The sequence below is a fragment of the Acipenser ruthenus genome, chromosome 32 (genome assembly GCF_902713425.1).
Source record: "Acipenser ruthenus chromosome 32, fAciRut3.2 maternal haplotype, whole genome shotgun sequence".
Lineage (NCBI taxonomy): Eukaryota > Metazoa > Chordata > Actinopteri > Acipenseriformes > Acipenseridae > Acipenser > Acipenser ruthenus.
In genome coordinates this window covers 4639619-4651481 of record NC_081220.1, presented here as the reverse complement: position 1 = coordinate 4651481, position 11863 = coordinate 4639619, and positions in this window count along the sequence as shown.

The window sequence follows — 11863 nt, the reverse complement described above, 5'->3', positions numbered from 1 at the left end:
TTGTCGAAACAGTGGTGGTGCTCCTACATTATTGTCTACATGCAGCATCTCAAATAATTGCAATCATTTATCAGACCCTTCGGCGTTGTCTTTTTAAGAATTAACCCTGCCAGACCGAACGCAGGCCAACATTCAATCAATTAATCATATATATTTTCTATAGCGCCCCATATGCGCTTCAAAAAATCTATTTGAAAAGAAGAAAATATCTAATTGTAAGCCTGGTCGAACAAAAGAAGTCTTCTGTGTAATTTTAAACAAAGAGCGCTTTCCACGATTTAAGATGCTTTCGAGAGACAGAATATTGGAATTGGCCGCCGAAACTGGGGAATAAAACTGCCTGTGATCAAAGTGGACCAGGGATTGATATAATTTAAACAAACAAAACACAAAACAAATAGGCGCGTTGGCCAAACAAATAAACAGAAACAAGTATATTTACATATAGCAATTGTTCTTAACTGTTTTCTCTCGCCTCGCTCTCTTTGCTCCCAGTACTCTCCTCTGTACACTCAACCTCACAGCACGGACTGCTGCAGGTTCTTATACTCTGGCCGAGGGGTTAACTAGCTGTTAATTATCTTATTACCCCTCGGCCACAGTCTGCACGCGTTTAGTAAGGATGCGTGACTGTCAGCTAGTTAAATAATCAGTAGCTGATCTGCCACGCATCCTCACAAGGTTTTTAAAAATACAAAAACAATAAGAAATACGTGGCGCTGTTATCCGTGCCGCAAACAATAATATAAATAATAATAAATAAATATATAGGGGCGGGACACTCCGCCACATACCTATATTTATAATTTAGCCTACTGAATTTATGTATTGTGAGAAAGTGTAGTCCTGGGGAGCAAATGACTACATCTCCCAGAAGGTCACAGGCTGAAAAGCCTTCATTTCTTTAGTTGTTTAATTACATTTGGTAATTGGGTTATTAGTAATTATCCTCTGCACCTGGCTATCATTGTAAATCAGAGCCAGGTGCAGGGTATTTAAAGAAAGCAGATAGCATGTTTGCTGCTGCTGTGTGGAGAGCCTGTGTGACTGTGTGCATAAGTGTATAAAAAGGAAAAGGTAGTGAATACCTTTTTGATCTTTGTTAAACCTGTGTGGTTTGTTTTGTTTGATTGGCAGGTAAATGGCTTAGCTGTCCTGCAAGATAGTTTAGGTTCCTGTTCTGTGTTTTAGTTAGTGCTCAAGAACAGAGCTAGATGTTTGTTTTGTTTATTTTGTTTTTGTTATTATTAAAAAATAGCGCAAAAGCACTTTAAAACCTCCATTCCTGTCTGTTGGGTCTGATTTTAAAGGGGCAACAAACCGCAGAGAGTGAAGCTTTGTTACAGTATATACATATATATATACTGTATATATATATATATATATATATATATATATATATATATATATATATATATATATACAGACATGCTCAAATTTGTTGGTACCCCTCCACAAAAAACGAAGAATGCACAATTTTCTAGCAAATTCTAGCAAATTCCAGTCTGGCTTTTTCTGTTTTTCTTTCAAAAGCGGAGTCCTCCTGGGTCTTCTTCCATGGAGCCCACTTTCGCTCAAAAAGCGACGGATGGTGCGATCAGAAACTGACGTATCTTCACCTTGGAGTTCAGCTTGTATCTCTTTGGCAGTTATCCTTGGTTCTTTTTCTACCATTCGCACTATCCTTCTGTTCAATCTGGGGTCAATTTTCCTCTTGCGGCCGTGCCCAGGGAGGTTGGCTACAGTTCCATGGACCTTAAACTTCTTAATAATATTTGCAACTGTTGTCACAGGAACATCAAGCTGCTTGGAGATGGTCTTGTAGCCTTTACCTTTACCATGCTTGTCTATTATTTTCTTTCTGATCTCCTCAGACAACTCTCTCCTTTGCTTTCTCTGGTCCATGTTCAGTGTGGTGCACACAATGATACCAAACAGCACAGTGACTACTTTTCTCCATTTAAATAGGCTGAATGATTGATTACAAGATTGGAGACATGTTTGATACTAATTATAGAAACTAATTAGTTTGAAATATCACTATAATCCAAATATTTATTATCTTTTCTAAGGGGTACCAACAAATGTGTCCAGGCCATTTTAGAATATCTTTGTAGAATAAGCAATAATTCATCTCTTTTCACAGCTTCTTTGCTTTATTCTATGACATACCAAAGGCATGCAAGTATACATGATAAAATAGCTTCTAATTTCATCACTTCTCAGGAGGAATGAAGCATTATTTCAATGAGCTGTAAGGGTACCAACAAATTTGAGCACGTCTGTATATATATATATATATATATATATATATATATATATATATATATACCTGTCTTTTTATATTAGATTGACTATTATTTTCTTTTTCTTTTTACAATATTTTTTGTAATTACTGCTTTTTGTAAGTCTGTGTGAAGTGCCTTGAACCTCTTGGTAAGAAAGGTGTTCAACAAATAAAGTTTATTATTATTATTATTATTATTATTATTATTATTATTATTATTATTATTATTATTATTATTATTATTATTATTATTCAATGATGCCTCAATCCTAACATTCTAGGTGATGCAAAAGTTTTGGTCTTAGCTGTAGTTTCCTGCCAAAGACATATGTAACCTAGGCTAGATCAGCTAAAGTGTTCTCCAGTGAGCACTATCTAGTGATCAGTTACTTTGGATCAAGTTTTATTGCCGACAATAGAGAGCTGTGCACTGGATAGTGCTGATGAGCTGCGCACTGGATAGTGATGATGAGGCATGCACTGGATAGTGCTGATGAGCTGTGCACTGGATAGTGATGATGAGGCATGCACTGGATAGTGCTGATGAGCTGTGCACTGGATAGTGCTGATGAGCTGTGCACTGGATAGTGATGATGAGGCATGCACTGCATAGTGCTGATGAGCTGTGCACTGGATAGTGATGATGAGGCATGCACTGGATAGTGCTGATGAGCTGTGCACTGGATAGTGCTGATGAGGCATGCACTGGATAGTGCTGATGAGCTGTGCACTGGATAGTGCTGATGAGGCATGCACTGGATAGTGCTGATGAGCTGTGCACTGGATAGTGCTGATGAGGCATGCACTGGATAGTGCTGATGAGCTGTGCACTGGATAGTGGTGATGAGCTGTGCACTGGATAGTGATGATGAGGCATGCACTGGATAGTACTGATGAGCTTTGCACTGGATAGTGCTGATGAGGAATGCACTGGATAGTGCTGATGAGGCATGCACTGGATAGTGCTGATGAGGCATGCACTGGATAGTGCTGATGAGCTGTGCACTGGATAGTGCTGATGAGCTGTGCACTGGATAGTACTGATGAGCTGTGCATTGGATAGTGCTGATGAGCTGTGCATTGGATAGTGCTGATGAGCTGTGCACTGGATAGTGCTGATGAGCTGTGCACTGGATAGTACTGATGATCTGTGCACTGGATAGTGCTGATGAGCTGTGCACTGGATAGTACTGATGAGCTGTGCACTGGATAGTGCTGATGAGCTGTGCATTGGATAGTGCTGATGAGCTGTGCATTGGATAGTGCTGATGAGCTGTGCACTGGATAGTGCTGATGAGCTGTGCACTGGATAGTACTGATGAGCTGTGCATTGGATAGTGCTGATGAGCTGTGCATTGGATAGTGCTGATGAGCTGTGCATTGGATAGTGCTGATGAGCTGTGCATTGGATAGTGCTGATGAGCTGTGCACTGGATAGTGCTAATGTTTCCGAATATAATGACACTTTAGCTACTACTCTATATTACTTACGTCTACGAATCAATATTGCTCAAAAGAAGCAGCTGTCCATATATTACTACAACATTGTCTTTTTATCCCCTCATGTGAAATGTATTCTTGAAGGTCTCTGGTAATATCCAAAAAGTCAGTCAGGAGAACTGAAGCAACACCCTCGACTGACACTTAATGACAAGATCCACTGGGTCACCAATCTCAACATTCAAATCATACAGAGCTGTACCAAAACAAAGTTCCAAAACTTAATTCAAGTCTTTCTCAGTGTCTTCAGTGAAGTCTCTTTCAGTATTACTGAATCATTTAAAAACCACAATACACCCGTTCCGGCAATGACATGATCCACAGTTCAATCACCCACCTTGGAAGTAATTGTAACCAACAAAACAGATCCATGAATTCTGCAAGTCATGCACATGCATGTATTACCGTATATAGGCCGTATGTGTGCAGTTTTGAAAGAAACACATGTTTTAGCAAATGGTTAAAAGATCAAGACATCTCTATTTGCACTTCCTGGGTCAGACTTTGAGGGTGAAATTGTCCCTGGCTACTTTCCTGTCAATAACCAATCAGCTGCTTCCCCATACTGGGTGACATGCTTTCAACCAGTAACATGATGTGACCAAGAAGACACTGCAGAAGGAAGTATAGCAGTAGCAGGCTTCCTAGAAGGCAAGGCCAGCAAACTGAAAACCTTTTTTTTACCCCGTGCAGTGCCACAGGCCTGCTTTAAAATGAAATGCACGCTTGCATGCATTTGTTTAAAAGCTGCACATGTGAGACCTATGTAGTAGTGATTGGGCACCCATCCCAATATATATATATATATATATATATATATATATATATATATATATATACAGCTCTGGAAAAAATTAAGAGACCACTGCAAAATTATCAGTTTCTCTGGTTTTACTATTTATAGGTATGTGTTTGGGTAAAATGAACATTTTTGTTTTATTCTATAAACTACTGACAACATTTCTCCCAGGACAACCTTGTACTTGGCTTGATTCATGCCAAAGCTGCCCGATTCCAGCCTTGCTGAAGCACCCCCAGATCATCACCGATCCTCCACCACATTTCACAGTGGGTGCGAGACACTGTGGCTTGTAGGCCTCTCCAGGTCTCCGTCTAACCATTAGACGACCAGGTGTTGGGCAAAGCTGAAAACTGGACTCATCTGGGGGTGCTTCAGCAAGACTGGAATTGGGCAGATTTGGCATGAATCAAGCCAAGTACAAGGTTGTCCTGGAAGAAAACGTGCTTCCTTCTGCTCTGACAATGTTCCCCAACTCTGAGGATTGGTTTTTCCAGCAGGACAATGCTCCATGCCACACAGCCAGGTCAATCAAGGTGTGGATGGAGGACCACCAGATCAAGACCCTGTCATGGCCAGCCCAATCTCCAGACCTGAACCCCATTGAAAACCTCTGGAATGTGATCAAGAGGAAGAAGGATGGTCACAAGCCATCAAACAAAGCCGAGCTGCTTGGATTTTTGCGCCAGGAGTGGCATAGTCACCCAACATCAATGTGAAAGACTGGTGGAGAGCATGCCAAGACGCATGAAAGCTGTGCTTGAAAATCAGGGTTATTCCACCAAATATTGATTTCTGAACTCTTCCTAAGTTAAAACATTAGTATTGTGTTGTTTAAAAATGAATATGAACTTATTTTCTTTGCATTATTCGAGGTCTGACAACACTGCATCTTTTTTGTTATTTTGACCAGTTGTCATTTTCTGCAAATAAATGCTCTAAATGACAATATTTTTATTTGGAATTTGGGAGAAATGTTGTCAGTAGTTTATAGAATAAAACAAAAATGTTCATTTTACCCAAACACATACCTATAAATAGTAAAACCAGAGAAACTGATAATTTTGCAGTGGTCTCTTAATTTTTTCCAGAGCTGTATATATATATCAATAATAATTTGTATATTACAATATCATGGGTTTTTAATTTTTGCTTCAATCAATAACTTAATAAAAGTATTAATTTGCTGTACTATAATGGATTTATTTTTAAAGAGAACAGATTCATTTTTCAGCATAGTGAAACCGGAAATACCAGCTTGCAGAGACAGGCTTTTTATTGTTAATGCTGCTGAAATACCAAAGCAGTGTAATCAAGTTTATTTTATATTGAGATACAACAAACTCTGTACATACCAATCATTGTCAGTCTCGCAGGCAAAGACACACCATACACTAAAGTATTATTGAAGCACTTTATTTGATTGATTGGCATTCTGCATTAAGGTTGGCACTACTGGTGTACATAGGGTGTTACTCCATGGATATTATGAAGCAAAGGATCACTAAGTTAAAGTAAGTTATTGCTTTTCATATGTAAATGTCTTATGTATATATACCCGTTTACTTCAAATTTAAGACATAGCCCAAATTTTCCACCCTCAATTTGAGGAAAAAATAAAACATCAAATATGCATTTACAAAGACATAACCTCAATTACACATCTGGAGTCAGATTGCTTCTGTCTGCTATCACACAGAGCATTACAGTTACAGTGGTTTGCAGAAGTATTCACCCCCTACCAATAATGTCACATTTTGTTGAATTACAAATAATGTATGCACAGTTTTTCAAACAAACTTTTTTTATTCAAAGCTGTAGTGGTTAAACTGAACGCTATAAGGTTAAATGTCAGCAGAACTTGCAAAGAAAATGTACAAAATGAAATTTACTGGTTGCATAAGTATTCAGCCCCTTAAGTCAGTACTTGGTAGAAGCACTTTTGCAGCAAGTGCTGCTATGAATCTTTTTGGATAGGTCTCCACTAACTTTGCACAGTAGGATGGTGAAATTTCTGCTCATTCTTCATGTGGAAATTGCTCCCGTTCTGATAAGTTTGTTGGGGATCATCGATGGACTGCAATCTTCAAGTCTTCCCATACATTTTTGATTGGATTCAAGTAAAGACTTTGACTGGGCCACTCAAGAACATTAATTCTCTTCTTGTTCAACCACTCTAGTGTGTCTTTGGCTTTGTGCTTTGGGTCATTGTCCTGCTGAAATGTGAATTACCTCCCAAGTTTCAGAGTCTTGGCTAACTCAAACAGGTTTTCCTCAAGGATTCGCCTGTACTTTGCACCATCCATTCTCCCCTCTATCCTGACAAGCTTCCCTGCTGAATAGAAGCATCCCCATAACATGATGCTGCCACCACAATGCTTGACAGTTGGGATGGTGTTGACTGGGTGATGTGCATTGTTGGGCTTGGAATTTAAAGTTCAATTTTTCTCTTGTCTGACCACAAAACCTTTTTCTACGTCTGCAGCATCATCTACATGCTGTTTCGTAAACTCCATACGTACTTTAAGATGAGGCTTTTTGAGTAATAGCTTCTTTCTTGCCAACCGTCCATACAGGCAAGCTTTGTATAGACACAGAACTTTGCAGATCTCTCAAGGTCATTGCTGGCTTCAGAGTGACATCACTAACCAGTTTCCTGCTTTCCCGGCTGCTCAGTTTGGGAGGACAACCTGTTCTGGGTAGTGTCTGGGTGGTATGATACATCTTCCACTTCTTAATGATGGACTTCACTGTGCTGAGAGTGATAATCAGCGCCTTTGAAATTTTCTTGTACCCTTTCCTGCTCTGTGCCTCTCTACCACTTTATCCCTGACTTGTTTCAAAAGCTCCTTGGTCTTCATGGTTGCTTTGTTGGATCACTTGAAAGTCTTTATATACTTGAGGGAAATTATCTACAAGTTAAACCACTTTGAGTACACACAGGCTGAAACCATTTCACTAATGTTGTGACCTTTCAAACAAATCATTTGCACCTGAGCTGATTTAGGGCTGCAGTAGGAAAGGGGTTGAATACATATGCAACTCAGATTAATCTGTTTTTCTCTGTAAATTTTACTTATTTATATTCTATATGCATTTTTTAACTTTATCATGTGGAGTAATTTGTGTAGATTCTACATATAAAGTTTAATTTGAAAGCATCGTGGAGTACACTAAGGTGCCAACAAAATGTGAAAACTTTGCAGGGGGGTGAATACTTCTGCAAACCAATGTATGTGCTGCTTCTCATTTCCAGTCATGATTACTCACACCTGTTTTTCTCCCAATTTGTGAACTGTGGTATTGCTTGACATGTCGAAAAATACTGGGGTCTGATCAGCATTTCCGATCTGTCCAAGCTGGTCCTGTTTGTTAGAAACGCTGAAATTGTAAAAACCTTCACATTTATCAGGAAGCTAATGATGCTTCTTTGAAAATGGCTGCCTGTGTCATGTGTTATTCAAGATTGGGCAGTAACATTTTGGTTAGTCTTTTCTCAGCAGTAAGTCACATGTTGTGTACTAGGGTAGTCACAATTTTGGCAATTTTACACACATCACTATACTGTACTCGAATTTAAGACAAGATATTTTTGTGAAGAAAAAAATGGTTTAAAAAGTGCCTCTTAAATTTGAAAGAATACGGTATATATATATATATATATATATATATATATATATACACACACACTGCAGAGCCTTGTATAAACTCGATTTTGAGGGGTATGTTTTCTTGACCATTTTTAAAACTTACTGGGACAGTATTTCATAAGCTCCGCGTCCGTGTGATGGAGCATTTTTATGTCCAAGTTTTGTGAAAATCTGTGTGATAGTTTACAGGTTACAGAATCACAGAAAAATGGGTTTTGACAAAGTCATCAGGTTTTTATATTTGCGTAAAAATAACTAAAAAACGGCTGCATGTTTGAACACCATACCTGGCAGGTGGATAGTACTCACTGGCTAGGAGTGCCTTTTTTGGGAACTGAAAAAATGGATAAAGTATTCAGCAAGTTATATAATATTTTTCTTTGCGCATGCAGTTCATTTTTTGCTAACTCATAAGTTATGCTTGCGCAGTCAGGCTCCACCACCAAGAGTAAGTTAGCGGGGATTCGTCAGTTTACTAATTCTCTGTGGGTAATTTAATTTCAACTCCTTAGGCCACTTATGTTGTGGTTCTTCGTGGATCCTGACTTTATCCATTTCATTTTTTCAACTTTTTTTTTTTTTTTTTTTTTTTTAACTGATTCCGACCTTAGTACCATGATTGACAGTGCTATCTCCAATGGGGTCTCCAGAAGTTGATGAAATAGTACCTCTTTTAAATATTTACAGCCAAGATATTAGTCAGTATATATTTAGTTTATATGCATTATATATACTGTAACAAACCCGTAGAGTACCCCCGTGTAAAACTCTACTTTCGCTTCCACCGACTGGCACACACAAGGAACGTTCAGGTAAGGACTTTTTATTTACAATATTTACACAGAAGTTATCACTTCCTTTATGTTGCGTATAGCCCTGTACGGGTCACTAACTGGCTCACTTCTTCGCCCCTCACTAACTGTTTCAGAATGCTGAGTCCAGCAGGCCGCGGCCTTTGCACGTCCTTTCCTCTGGAGTACTCCCACCACTCAGGTAAGCAGGGAACCGGCGCCCTCTGCTGGAATCTCTCGGCAACACAGGTCAGGATGACAGACTCCCTCTGCTGGAATCTTGTTGTAACACAGGTAAGAACACAAGGTCAGGATCACGCAGACTCCCTCTGCTGGGATCTGGCTGTAACACAGATAAGAACAGAGAGACTCCCCTTTCCCTGTTGGAGTATCTCTGAACACAGGTGATTTATAAGAACAACGTGGACACCCACTGCTGGAGTATCGCTGCAAGACTGGGAAGGATCCACAAGAATGAAATAGAATTATATCCAGGTTGTGGGGTGAACCCCTGCAACCAATGTCCCAGTGCTTCACAGAAATACGGGGTGTCTCAGAGTTCAAACACAATATTCTTGTTTGTTTACACCACCTGTGGAAACTGTTATTCCTGTCTGTATAATAAAAGCCACATCCAAAACTCCAGACTGTTGCCTCCGTTCTTACTGTTACAGATCGCTAATCGTACTGCTCCTTCATGCGCGCTTCCCTCTGAGTTCCGAAATAAACATACTTCCACATACACCCGCGGCAGTTGTGGCAGTTCCCAATCGTCACGGAAACTGCGGGATTATTTTAAAGTTGTTACCGTTTAACAGCGTCTCGAGTCCAATACTTCTTAACAACAAAAGAAACCCTAACAAAACAAAAGACTACCTCACCAAGAGGATAAACGCTCACGGTAAAACAAATTACAGCTGTTGCTCAAACGAAATCAAACGTTCACTTTACCTTCCCGTAAACACGTATTGCACTTTCAGTTCTTTGCGCCCTGTCAGCAGTCTACACCGGCGGTGCTCCCCACGATCACCCCCGTTGTCCCGCTCCACTTCCCTTTATACCCAGCAACCCCGCCTTCCCAATTAATGCTAGGGTTCCTGGGTTGTATAGATTCTCAACTGGCGTCGCCATTTCTTAAAGGCGACGCCGCCCTTTCTACAATACTTTAAAACATACACATAAAAGATCTATATTTGTAATACTAATATTGTGTACGATAACGTATTACAAACAATATAATGGGCATAATTAATATTACCAAACGTTTGAGGGCTTGTTTCCGAACACACAAATCACGTAATTCCTCACAAACAATTATGGATTTGCAGCATTTGACTGATCATTTATGTTCAGAACAGTCCTTCTGTGTGAACTGTGACACACAATCCATACAGTATAGTTGTGAATACACTTGGGTAGCTACATTTGAAGAAGAAAAAAAAAACACAGCGCTTGTGTTTTTCTTTTTTCTTTGTAAGTGATTTACGCCTGCGTTTTGTTTACATGTTGAAATCCCTAGTTAACAGAGTTACACGAATCAGAGAGATCATGTTGTTCATGAGTATTAGGCTATTATCTTGTTTATAATAAACGATAAAATGGTTGAATAGATTGTATAGAAATGTCCCGTTCTCCTCCTAATGACGCCATTTGAATCAATGTACATTTTTAAACAAGGTATAAATATAAATACATTTATCAATATATTCATGCTATTAATAATCAATCAGATAGCTAGGCTAATAAGCATAACAAGTATTAATATTTTAAAATTGTTAAATGTAATAGCCTAATAATAGCTTGTTTTATGTATGAGAAGTCTACGTATAGTGTATAAGGTATCTAAAAAGTGGTCATAATTGAGAATATTTGTCTTATACAAAAACTTGGAGTTGCACCACAAATAAATAGCAAACCAAAAACGTATTTAACATACAGAGAGGACTACAATATATAAATGGAGGGATCTACTTTCCATTGCATATACAGAGAGGACTACAATATATAAATGGAGGGATCTACTTTCCATTGCATATACAGAGAGGACTACAATATATAAATGGAGGGATCTACTTTCCATTGCATATACAGAGAGGACTACAATATATAAATGGAGGGATCTACTTTCCATTGCATAGAAATATCTTGTTTTAAAATCAGCCTTCCAGTGAAAGAATAATGGATATTAAAACACACAAAAAACTGCATTTTACTTAACAGTAAGAGCTGACAATTCTGAAAAAGATTGGAAATTGTCAGGAAAGACGGCCACTTCAGACAACATGTGTTGTCACCAGTGGGCAGATAAGGATTCAAAAGTTCTCTGAAACAGCCTAATAGATATCCTTTACAATTGATTGCTTATAAAAAAAATGCTTGTTTAACATTATTTGTCTTCTTACTACAGAACTCAAAGGTACATGATGTAAATTAAAAAGGGAGGCTACTGTCTTGAGCACACGACTTACAATCTCATGAGCACAAGATATTTTAGTAAGTCATGCGCACAACATTGTACCCTCCCATTATAATTTATACACCATGTACCTTTAGGGGTTCCGTTCATTACCATGCCACACATACATCACATTTATTTTCCACCATATCAAACACATGTTTTTGTGTCCGTCATAAACAAAACCAACTCCCCCCCCCCCCCCCCCCCCAATAAAAAAAAATAAAGAAAAAAACTGAAATGGTCATGACAGTTGACTTGGAAAACTAAACAAAAAAAAAACAAAAAAAAAAATGTTCTGGTATTAGACCTGATCTGCCCACTGGTGACGACACATGTCTGAAGTGAACCCGCCAACATTTCCAGTTAAGCAGTGTGTGC